We start from the raw sequence: 13,226 nt of genomic DNA, 5'->3' as shown, positions 1-13,226 counted from the left end.
TATTTGGGAGCTCATTGAGGGCTCTGGTGAAAAGGGAAATATCCTCACATAATAACTAAACAGCAGCTTCCTGAGAAACTGCACTGCCATGTGTGAATGCATCTCACAGAGTTACACGTTTCTCTTCAGGGATCAGTTTGTTAACCCAGTTTTCTGGAAATCTGCAATTAGATACTTCATAGCGTAATGAACCTTACGGTGACAAAGGAAAAATCCACAGATGAGAATTAGAAAGAAGCTTTCATAGAAACTTCTGGGTGATGTGTGATTTCATCTCACAGAGTTACTCTTATGTTTCGTGGAGCAGTCCATTAACACTGTCTTTGAGGAACCTGAGAAGGGATTCCTTGGATCGCATTGAGGCCTACGCTGTTAAAGGAGATTTCATCCCTTCAAAACGTGAAAGAAGCTTTCTGAGAAACTTCTTTATGATCTGTGAGTTCATTTCACAGACTTATAATTTAGACTTCAGGAAGCAGTTTGCTAACACTCTTTTCGTGGAAACTGGAAAGTGATATTTGGGAGCCCATAGGGACCCATGGTGAAAAAGGAAATATCCTCACATAATAACTACAGAGAAGCTTTCTGAGAGATTGCTTTCTGATGTCTGACTTCATCACACAGATTTCCACCTTTCCCTTCTTGGAACAGTTTGCTAACACTGTTGTCGTTGATTCTGCAAAGGTATATTTGGGAGCTCATTGAGGGTTCTGGTGAAAAAAGAAATATCCTCACATAATAACTAAAGAGCAGCTTTCTGAGATACTGCACTGCCATGTGTGAATGCCACTCACAGAGGTACAGGTTTCTATTCAGTGATCAGTTTGTTAACACAGTTTTCTGGAAATCTGCAATTAGATACTTCATAGCGAAATGAAACTTACGGTGACAAAGGAAACATCCAAAGATGAAAACTAGAAAGAAGCTTTCTTAGAAACTTCTTGGTGATGTGTGAATTCATCTCACAGAGTTACACTTATGTTTCGTGGAGCAGTCCATTGACACTGTCCTTGAGGAACCTGAGAAGGGCTTCCATGGATCGCATTGAGGCCTCCGCTGATAATGGAAATTTCATCCGTTCAAAACGTGAAAGAAGCTTTCTGAGAAACTCCTTTATGATCCTTGAGTTCATCTCACAGACTTATAATTTAGATTTCAGGAAGCAGTTTGCTAACACTTTTCTCATGGAAACTGGAAAGTGATATTTGGGCGCCCACAGGGACCCATGGTGAAAAAGGAAATATCCTCACATAATAACTACAGAGAAGCTTTCTGAGAGATTGCTTTCTGATGTGTGACTTCATCACACAGAGTTCCACCTTTCCCTTCTTGGAACAGTTTGCTAACACTGTTGTCGTGGATTCTGCAAAGGTATATTTGGGAGCTCTTTGAGGGCTCTGGTGAAAAACGAAATATCCTCTCATAATAACTAAAGAGCAGCTTTCTGAGAAACTGCACTGCCATGTGAGAATGCAACTCACAGAGTTACACGTTTCTCTTCAGTGATCAGTTTGTTAACACAGTTTTCGGGAAATCTGCAATTAGATACTTCATAGCGCAATGAACATTACGGTGACAAAGGAAACATCCACAGCTGAAAACTAGAAAGAAGCTTTCTTAGAAACTTCTTGGTTATGTATGAATTCATCTCACAGAGTTACACTTATGTTTCGTGGAGCAGTCCATTAACACTGTCTTTGAGGAAGCTGAGAAGGGCTTCCTTGGATCGCATTGAGGCCTACGCTGATAAAGGAAATTTCATCCGTTCAAAACGTGAAAGATGCTTTCTGAGAAACTCCTTTCTGATCCGTGAGTTCATCTCACAGACTTATAATTTAGATTTCAGGAAGCAGTTTGCTAACACTCTTTTCGTGGAAACTGGAAAGTGATATTTGGGAGCCCTTAGGGCCCATGGTGAAAAAGGAAATAGCCTCACATAATAACTACAGAGAAGCTTTCTGCGAGATTGCTTTCTGATGTGTGACTTCATCGCACAGAGTTCCACCCTTCCCTTCTTGGAACAGTTTGCTAACACTGTTGTCGTGGAGTCTGCAAAGGTATATTTGAGAGCTCATTGAGGGCTCTGGTGAAAAAGGAAATATCCTCACATAATAACTAAAGAGCAGGTTTCTGAGAAACTGCACTGCGATGTGTGAATGCAACTCACAGAGGTACACGTTTTCTTCAGTGACAGTTTGTTAGCACAGTTTTCTGGAAATCTGCAATAACATACTTCATAGCGCAATGAAAATTATGGTGACAAAGGAAACATCCACAGATGAAAACTAGAAAGAAGCTTTCTTAGAAACTTCGTGGTGATGTGTGAATTCATCTCACAGAGTTACACTTACGTTTCGTGGAGCAGTCCATTAACACTGTCTTTGAGGAAGCTGAGAAGGGCTTCCTTTTATCGCATTGAGGCCTACGCTGATAAAGGAAATTTCATCCGTTCAAAACGTGAAAGAAGCTTTCTGAGAAACTCCTTTCTGATCCGTGAGTTCATCTCACAGACTTATAATTTAGATTTCATGAAGCAGTTTGCTAACACTCTTGTCGTGGAAACTGGAAAGTGATATTTGGGAGCCCTTAGGGACCCATGGTGAAAAAGGAAAGAGCCTCACATAATAACTACAGAGAAGGTTTCTGAGAGATTGCTTTCTGATGTGTGACTTCATCGCACAGAGTTCCACCCTTCCCTTCTTGGAACAGTTTGCTAACACTGTTGTCGTGGATTCTGCAAAGGTATATTTGGGAGCTCATTGAGGGCTCTGGTGAAAAAGGAAATATCCTCACATTATAACTAAAGAGCAGCTTTCTGAGAAACTGCACTGCCATGTGTGAATGTAACTCACAGAGATACACGTTTCTCTTCAGTGATCAGTTTGTTAACACAGTTTTCTGGAAATCTGCAATTAGATACTTCGTAGCGCAATGAAAGTTACGGTGACAAAGGAAACATCCACAGGTGAAAACTAGAAAGAAGCTTCTTTAGACACTTCTTGGTGATGTGTGAATTCATCTCACAGAGTTACACTTATGTTTCGTGGAGCAGTGCATTAACACTGTCTTTGAGGAACCTGAGAAGGGCTTCCTGGATTGCATGAGTTCTCTGATAAAGGAAATTTCATCCGTTCAAAACGTGAAAGACGCTTTCTGAGAAACTTCTTTCTGATCTGTGAGTTCATTTCACAGACTTATAATTTGGACTTCAGGAAGCAGTTTGCTAAAACTCTTTTCGTGGAAAGTGGAAAGTGATATTTGGGAGCCCATAGGGACCCATGGTGAAAAAGGAAATATCCTCACATAATAACTACAGAGAAGATTTCTGAGAGATTGCTTTCTGATGTCTGACTTCATCACACATAGTTCCACCTTTCCCTTGTTGGAACAGTTTACTAACACTGTTGTCGTGGATTCTGCAAAGGTATATTTGGGAGCTCATTGAGGGCTCTGGGGAAAAAGGAAATATTCTCACATAATAACTAAAGAGCAGCTTTCTGAGAAACTGCATTGCCATGTGTGAATGCAACTCACAGAGGTACACGTTTCTCTTCAATGATCAGTTTGTTAACACAGTTTTCTGGAAATCTGCATTAAGATACTTCATAGCGCAATGAAACTTACGGTGACAAAGGAAACATCCACAGACGAAAACTAGAAAGAAGCTTTCGTAGACCCTTCTTGGTGATGTGTGAATTCATCTCACAGAGTTACACTTATGTTTCATGGAGCAGTGCATTAACACTGTCTTTGAGGAACCTGAGAAGGGCTTCCTGGATTGCATTGAGGCCTACGCTGATAAAGGAAATTTCATCCGTTCAAAACGTGAACGAAGCTTTCTGAGAAACTTCTTTCTGATCTGTGAGTTCATCTCACAGACTTATAATTTAGACTTCAGGAAGCAGTTTGCTAACACTCTTTTCGTGGAAACTGGAAAGTGATATTTGGGAGCCCACAGGGACCCATGTTGAAGAAGGAAATATCCTCACATAATAACTACAGAGAAGCTTTCTGAGAGATTGCTTTCTGATGTGTGACTTCATCACACAGAGTTCCACCTTTCCCTTGTTGGAACAGTTTGCTAACACTGCTGTCGTGGATTCTGCAAAGGTATATTTGGGAGCTATTGAGGGCTCTGGTGAAAAACGAAATATCCTCACATAATAACTAAAGAGCAGCTTTCTGAGAAACTATACTGCCATGTGAGAATGCAACTCACAGAGGTACACGTTTCTCTTCAGTGATCAGTTTGTTAACACAGTTTCCTGGAAATCTGCAATGAGATACTTCGTAGCGCAATGAAACTTACGGTGACAAAGGAAACATCCACAGATGAAAACTAGAAAGAAGCTTCTTTAGACACTTCTTGGTGATGTGTGAATTCATCTCACAGAGTTACACTTATGTTTCGTGGAGCAGACCATTAACACTGTCTTTGAGGAACCTGAGAAGGGCTTCCTGGATTGCATTGAGTCCTCTGATAAAGGAAATTTCATCCGTTCAAAACGTGAAAGAAACTTTCTGAGAAACTTTTTTCTGATCTGTGAGTTCAGCTCACAGACTTATAATTTAGACTTCAGGAAGCAGTTTGCTAACACTCTTTTCGTGGAAAATGGAAAGTGATATTTGGGAGCCCATAGGGACCCATTGTGAAAAAGGACATATCCTCACATAATAACTACAGAGAAGATTTCGGAGAGATTGCTTTCTGATGTGTGACTTCATCACACAGAGTTCCAGCTTCCCTTCTTGGAACAGTTTGCTAACACTGTTGTCGTGGATTCTGCAAAGGTATATTTGGGAGCTCATTGAGGGCTCTGGTGAAAAACTAAAATAATCACATAATAACTAAAGACCAGCTTTCTGAAAAACTGCACTGCCATGTGTGAATGAACTCACAGAGTTACACGTTTCTCTTCAGTGATCAGTTTGTTAACACAGTTTTCTGGAATTCTGCAATTAGATACTTCATAGCTCAATGAAACTTATGGTGAAAAAGGAAACATCCACAGATGAAAACTAGAAAGAAGCTTTCTTAGAAACTTCTTGGTGATGTGAGAATTCATCTCACAGAGTTACATTATGTTTCGTGGAGCAGTCCATTAACACTGTCTTTGAGGAACCTGAGAAGGGCTTCCTTGGATCGCATTGAGGCCTACGCTGATAAAGGAAATATCATCCGTTCAATACATGAAAGAAACTTTCTGAGAAACTTCTTTCTGATCTGTGAGTTCAGCTCGCAGACTTATAATTTAGACTTCAGGAAGCAGTTTGCTAAAACTCCTTTCGTGGAAACTGGAAAGTGATATTTGGGAGCCCATCGGGACCCATGGTGAAAAAGGAAATATCCTCACATAATAACTACAGAGAAGCTTTCTGAGAGACTGCTTTCTGATGTGTGACTTCATCACACAGAGTTCCACCGTTCCCTTCTTGGAACAGTTTGCTAAGACTGTTGTCGTGGATTCTGCAAAGGTATATTTGGGAGCTCATTTGGGGGTCTGGTGAAAAACTAAATATAATCACATAATAACTAAAGAGCAGCTTTGTGAGAAACTGCACTGCCATGTGTGAATGCAACTCACAGAGTTACACGTTTCTCTTCAGTGATCAGTTTGTTAACACAGTGTTCTGGAAATCTGCAATTAGATACTTCATAGTGCAATGAAACTTACAGTGACAAAGGACACATCCACAGATGAAAAGTAGAAAGAAGCTTTCGTAGAAAATTCTTGGTGATGTGTGAATTTATCTCAGAGAGTTACACTCATGTTTCGTGGAGCAGTGCATTAACACTGTCTTTGAGGAATCTGAGAAGGGCTTCCTTGGATCGCATTGAGGCCTACGCTGATAAAGGAAATACCATCCGTTCAAAACGTGAAAGAAGCTTTCTGAGAAACTTCTTTCTGATCTGTGAGTTCATCTCACAGACTTATAATTTGGATTTCAGGAAGCAGTTTGCTAACACTCTTTTCGTGGAATCTGGAAAGTGATATTTGGGAGCCCATGGGGACCCATGGAGAAAAAGGAAATATTCTCACATAATTACTACAGAGAATATTTCTGAGAGATTGCTTTCTGATGTGTGATTTCATCACACAGAGTTCCAACCTTCCTTTCGTGGAACAGTTTGCTAATATTGTTGTCGTGGATTCTGCAAAGGTATATTTGGGAGCTCATTGAGGGCTCTGGTGAAAAAGGAAATATCCTCACATAATAACTAAAGAGCAGCTTTCTGAGAAACTGCACTGCAATGTGTGAATGCAACTCACAGAGTTACACGTTTCTCTTCAGTGATCAGTTTGTTAACACAGTTTTCTGGAAATCTGCAATTAGATACTTCATAGCGCAATGAATCTTACAGTGACAAAGGAAACATCCACAGATGAAAACTAGAAAGAAGCTTTCTTAGAAACTTCTTGGTGATGTGTGAATTCATCTCGCAGAGTTACACTTATGTTTCGTGGAGCAGTCCATTAACACTGTCTTTGAGGAACCTGAGAAAGGCTTCCTTGGATCATAGTGAGGCCTACGGTGATAAAGGAAATATCATCCGTTCAAAACGTGAAAAAAGCTTTCGGAAAACTTCTTTCTGATCTGTGAGTTCATCTCACAGACATATAATTTAGACTTCAGGAAGCAGTTTGCTAACACTCTTTTCGGGGAAACTGGAAAGTGATATCTGGGAGCCCATAGGGACCCATTGTGAAAAAGGAAATATCCTCACATAATAACTACAGAGAAGATTTCGGAGAGATTGCTTTCTGATGTGTGACTTCATCACACAGAGTTCCAGCTTCCCTTCTTGGAACAGTTTGCTAACACTGTTGTCGTTGATTCTGCAAAGGAATATTTCGGAGCTCATTGAGGGCTCTGGTGAAAAAGGAAATATCCTCACATAATAGCTAAAGAGCAGATTTCTGAGAAACTGCACTGTCATGTGTGAATGCAACTCACAGAGTTACACGATGCTCTTCAGTGAACAGTTTGTTAACACAGTTTTCTGGAAATCTGCAATTAGATGCTTCATAGCGCAATGAAACTTACAGTGACAAAGGAAACATCCACAGATGAAAACTAGAAAGAAGCTTTCTTAGAAACTTCTTTTTGATGTGTGTATTTATATCATAGAGTTACACTCATGTTTCGTGGAGCAGTCCAGTAACACTGTCTTTGAGAATCCTAAGAAGGGCTTCTTTTTATCGCATTGAGGCCTACACTGATAAAGGAAATATCATCCGTTCAAAACGTGAAAGAAGCTTTCTGAGAAACTTCTTTCTGATCTGTGAGTTCATCTCACAGACTTATAATTTAGACTGCAGAAAGTAGTTTGCTAACACTCTTTTTGTGGAAACTGGAAAGTGATATTTGGGAGCCCACAGGGAACCATGGTGAAAAAGGATATATCCTCACATAAGAACTACCGAGAAGCTTTCTGAGAGATTGCTTTCTGATGTGTGACTTCATCACACAGAGTTCCACCCTTCCCTTCTTGGAACAGTTTGCTAACACTGTTGTCGTGGATTCTGCAAAGGTATATTTGGGAGCTCATTGAGGGCTCTGGTGAAAAAGGAAATATCCTCACATAATAAATAAGAGCAGCTTTGTGAGAAAATGCACTGCCATGTGTGAATGCAACTCACAGAGTTACACGTTTCTCTTCAGTGATCTGATTGTTAACACAGTTTTCTGGAAATCTGCAATTAGATACTTCAAAATGAAATGAAACTTACAGTGACAAAGGAAACATCCACAAATGAAAACTAGAAAGAAGCTTTCTGAGAAACTTCTTGGTCATATGTGAATTTATCTCACAGAGTTACAGTTATGTTTCGTGGAGCAGTCCGTTAACACTGTCTTTGAGGGACCTGAGAAGGGCTTCCTTCGATTGCATTGAGGGCCACGCTGATAAAGGAAATATCATCCGCTCAAAACGTGAAAGAAGCTTTCTGAGTAACCTCTTTCTGATCTGTGAGTTCATCTCACAGACTTATAATTTAGACTTCAGTAAGCAGTTTGCTAACACTCTTTTCGTGGAAAGTGGAAAGTGATATTTGGAAGCCCACAGGGACCCGTGGTGAAAAAGGAAATATCCTCACATAATAACTACAGAGAAGCTTTCTGAGAGACTGCTTTCTGATGTGTGAATTCATCACACAGAGTTCCACCCTTCCGTTCTTGGAACAGTTTGCGAACACTGTTATCGTGGATTCTGCAAAGGTATATTTGGGAGCTCATTGAGGGCTCTGGTGAAAAAGGAAATATCCTCACATAATAACTAAAGAGGAGCTTTCAGAGAAACTGCACTGCCAGGAGTGAATGCAACTCACAGAGTTACACGTTTCTCCTCAGTGTTCAGTTTCTTAACACAGTGTTCTGGAAATCTGCAATTAGATACTTCATAGCGCAATGAAACTTACAGTGACAAAGGAAACATCCACAGATGAAAACTAGAAAGAAGCTTTCTTAGAAACTTCTTGGTGATGTGTGAATTTATAGCACAGAGTTACACTCATGTTTCATGGAGCAGTCCAGTAACACTGTCTTTGAGGAACCTGAGAAGGGCTTCCTTGGTTCCGTTGAGGCCTACGCTGATATAGGAAATATCATCCGTTCAAAACGTGAAAGAAGCTTTCTGAGAAACTTCTTTCTGATCTGTGAGTTCATCTCACAGACTTATAATTTAGACTTCAGGAAGCAGTTTGCTAACACTCTTTTCGTGGAAACTGGAAAGTGATATTTGGGAGACCACAGGGACCCATGGTGAAAAAGGAAATATTCTCACATAATAACTACAGAGAAGCTTTCTGAGAGACTGCTTTCTGATGTGGGAATTCATCACACAGAGTTCCAAACCTCCCTTCTTGGAACAGTTTGCGAACACTGTTGTCGTGGATTCTGCAAAGATATATTTGGGAGCTCATTGAGGGCTCTGGTGAAAAAGGAAATATCCTCAAATAATAACTAAAGAGCAGCTTTCTGAAAACTGCACTGCCATGTGAGAATGCAACTCACAGAGTTACACGTTTCTCTTCAGTGATCAGTTTGTTAACACAGTGTTCTGGAAATCTGCAATTAGATACTTCATAGCGCAATGAAACTTACAGTGACAAAGAAACATCCACAGATGAAAACTAGAAAGAAGCTTTCGTAGAAACTTCTTGGTGATATGTGAATTTATCACACAGAGTTACACTTATGTTTCGTGGAGCAGTACAGTAACACTGTCTTTGAGGAACCTGAGAAGGGCTTCCTGGATTGCAATGAGGCCTACGCTGATAAAGGAAATTTCATCCGTTCAAAACGTGAAAGAAGCTTTCTGAGAAACTTCTTTCTGATCTGTGAGTTCATTTCACAGACTTATAATTTCGACTTCAGGAAGCAGTTTGCTAACACTCTTTTCGTGGAAACTGGAAAGTGATATTTGGGAGCCCACAGGGACCCATGGTGTAAAAGGAAATATCCTCACATAATAACTACAGAGAAGCTTTCTGAGAGATTGCTTTCTGATGTGTGACTTCTTCACACAGAGTTCCACCTTTCCCTTGTTGGAACAGTTTGTAACACTGTTGTCCTGGATTCTGCAGAGGTATATTTGGGTGCTCATTGAGGGCTCTGGTGAAAAAGGAAATATCCTCACATAATAACTAAAGAGCAGCTTTGTGAGAATCTGCACTGCCATGTGTGAATGCAACTCACAGAGGTACACGTTTCTCTTCAGTGATCAGTTTGTTAACACAGTTTTATGGAAATCTGCAATTAGATACTTCTTAGCGCAATGAAACTTACGGTGACAAAGGAAACTTCCATAGATGGAAGCTAGAAAGAAGCTTACTTAGAAATTTCTTGGTGATGTGTGAATTCATCTCACAGAGTTACACTTATTTTTCGTGGAGCAGTCCATTAACACTGTCTTTGAGGAACCTGAGAAGGGCGTCCTTGGATCGCTATGAGGCCTACGCTGATGAGGGAAATTTCATCCCTTCAAAACGTGAAAGAAACTTTCTGAGAAACTTCTTTCTGATCTGTGAGTTCATCTCACAGGCTTATAGTTTAGACTTCAGGAAGCAGTTTGCTAACCCTCTTTTCGTGGAAACTGAAAAGTGATATTTGGGAGCCCACAGGGATCATGGTGAAAAAGGAAATATCCGCACATAATAAATAAAGAGCAGCTTTCTGAGATACTGCACTGCCATGTGTGAATGCAACTCACAGAGTTACACGTTTCTCTTCAGCGATCAGTCTGTTAACACAGTTTTCTGGAAAACTGCAATTAGATACTTCATTGCGTAATGAACCTTACAGTGACAAAGGAAACATCCACAGATGAAAACTAGAAAGAAGCTTTCCTAGAAATTTCTTGGTGATGTGTGAATTCATCTCACAGATTTACACTTATGTTTCGTGGAGCAGTCCATTAACACTGTCTTTGTGGAAGCTGAGAAGGGCTTCCTTTATCACATTGAGGCCTACGCTGATAAAGGAAATTTCACCCGTTCAAAACGTGAAAGAAGCTTTCTGAGAAACTTCTTTCTGATCTGTGAGTTCATCTCACAGACTTATAATTTAGACTTCAGGAAGCAGTTTGCTAACACTCTTTTCGTGGAAACTGGAAAGTGATATTTGGGAGCCCACAGGGATCATGGTGAAAAAGGAAATATCCTCACATAATAACTACAGAGAAGCTTTCTGAGTGATTGCTTTCCGATCTGTGACTTCATCACACAGAGTTTCACCCTTCCCTTCTTGGAACAGGTTCCTAACACTGTTGTCTTGGATTCCGCAAAGGTATATTTGGGAGCTCATTGAGGGCTCTGGTGAAAAAGGAAATATCCTCACATAATATCTAAGGAGCAGCTTTCTGAGAAACTGAACTGCCATGTGTGAATGCAACTCACAGAGTTACACGTTTCTCTTCAATGATCAGTTTGTTAACACAGTTTTCTTGAAATCTGCAATTAGATACTTCATAGCGCAACGAAACTTACGTTGACAAAGGAAACATCCACAGATGAAAACTAGAAAGAAGCTTTCTTACACACTTCTTGGTGATGTGTGAATTCATCTCACAGAGTTACACTTATGTTTCGTGGAGCAGTCCAGTAACACTGTCTTTGAGGAACCTGAGAAGGGCTTCCTGGATTGCATTGAGGCCGACGCTGATAAAGGATATTTCATCCGTTGAAAACGTGAAAGAAGCTTTCAGAGAAACTTCTTTCTGATCTGTGAGTTCATCTCACAAACTTATAATTTAGACTTCAGGAAGCAGTTTGCTAACACTCTTTTCGTGGAAACTGGAAAGTGATATTTGGGAGCCCACAGGGACCATGGTGAAAAAGGAAATATCCTCACATAAGAACTACAGAGAAGCTTTCTGAGAGATTGCTTTCTGATGTGTGACTTCATCATTCAGAGTTCCACCTTTCCCTTGTTGGAACAGTTTGCTGACACTGTTGTCCTGGATTCTGCAAAGGTATATTTGGGAGCTCATTGAGGGCTCTGGTGAAAAAGGAAATATCCTCACATAATAACTAAACAGCAGCTTTCTGAGAAACTGCACTGCCATGTATGAATGCATCTCACAGAGTTACACGTTTCTCTACAGCGATCAGTTTGTTAACCCAGTTTTCTGGAAATCAGCAATTAGATACTTCATAGCGTAATGAACCTTACGGTGACAAATGAAACACCCTCAGATGAGAATTAGAAAGAAGCTTTCTTAGAAACTTCTGGGTGATGTGTGATTTCATCTCACAGAGTTACACTTATGTTTCGTGGAGCAGTCCATTAACACTGTCTTTGAGGAACCTGAGAAGGGCTTCCTGGATTGCATTGAGGCCTACGCTGATAATGGATATTTCATCCGTTCAAAACGTGAAAGAAGCTTTCTGAGAAACTTCTTTCTGATCTGTGAGTTCATCTCACAGACTTATAATTTCGACTTCAGGAAGCAGTTTGCTAACACTTTTTTCGTGGAAACTGGAAAGTGATATTTGGGAGCCCATAGGGACCCATGGTGAAAAAGGATATATCCTCAAATAAAAACTACAGAGAAGCTTTCTGAGAGATTGCTTTCTGATGTGTGACTTCTTCACACAGAGTTAAACCTTTCCCTTGTTGGAACAGTTTGCTAACACTGTTGTCGTGGATTCTGCAATGGTATATTTGGGAGCTCATTGAGGGCTCTGGTGAAAAAGGAAATATCCTCACATAATAACTAAAGAGCAGCTTTCTGAGAGACTGCACTACCATGTGTGAATGCAACTCACAGAGGTACACGTTTGTCTTCAGTGATCAGTTTGTTAATACAGTTTTCTGGAAATCTGCAATTAGATACTTCATAGCGCAATGAATCTTACGGTGACAAAGAAACATCCACAGATGAGAACGAGAAAGAAGCATTCTTAGAAACTTCTTGGTGATGTGTGAATTCATCTCACAGAGTTACACTTATTTTTCGTGGAGCAGTCCATTAACACTGTCTTTGAAGAACCTGAGTAGGGCTTCCTGGATTGCTTTGAGGCCTACGCTGATAAAGGATATTTCATCCGTTCAAAACGTGAAAGAAGCTTTCTGAGAAACTTCTTTCTTATCTGTGCGTTCACCTCACAGACTTATAATTTCGACTTCAGGAAGCAGTTTGCTAACACTTTTTTCGTGGAAAGCGGAAAGTGATATTAGGGAGCCCTTAGGGACCCATGGTGAAAAATGAAATATCCTCACATAATAACTACAGGGAAGCTTTCTGAGAGATTGCTTTCTGATGTGTGACTTTATCACACAGAGTTCCACCATTTCCTTCTTGGAACAGTTTGCTAACAATGTTGTCATGGACTCTGCAATGGTATATTTGCTAGCTCATGGAGTGCTCTGGTGAAAAAGGAAATATCCTCACATAATAACTAAAGAGCAGCTTTCTGAGAAACTACACTGCCATGTGTGAATTCAACCCACAGAGTTACACGTTTCTCTTCAGTGATCAGTTTGTTAACACAGTTTTCTGGAAATCTGCAATTAGATACTTCATAGCGCAATGAATCTTACGGTGACAAAGGAAACATCCACAGATGAAAACTAGAAAGAAGCTTTCCTAGAAACTTCTTGGTGATGTGTGAATTCATCTCACAGTGTTACAGTTATGTTTCTTGGAGCAGTCCATTAACACTGTCATTGGGGAACCTGAGAAGGGCTTCCTTGGATCGCATTGAAGCCTACACTGATAAAGG

Source organism: Rhinopithecus roxellana, chromosome 2, assembly GCF_007565055.1.
Source record: "Rhinopithecus roxellana isolate Shanxi Qingling chromosome 2, ASM756505v1, whole genome shotgun sequence".
Classification (NCBI taxonomy): domain Eukaryota; kingdom Metazoa; phylum Chordata; class Mammalia; order Primates; family Cercopithecidae; genus Rhinopithecus; species Rhinopithecus roxellana.
The sequence above is the reverse complement of the archived record's forward strand: the minus strand, read 5'-3'. Positions refer to the sequence as shown.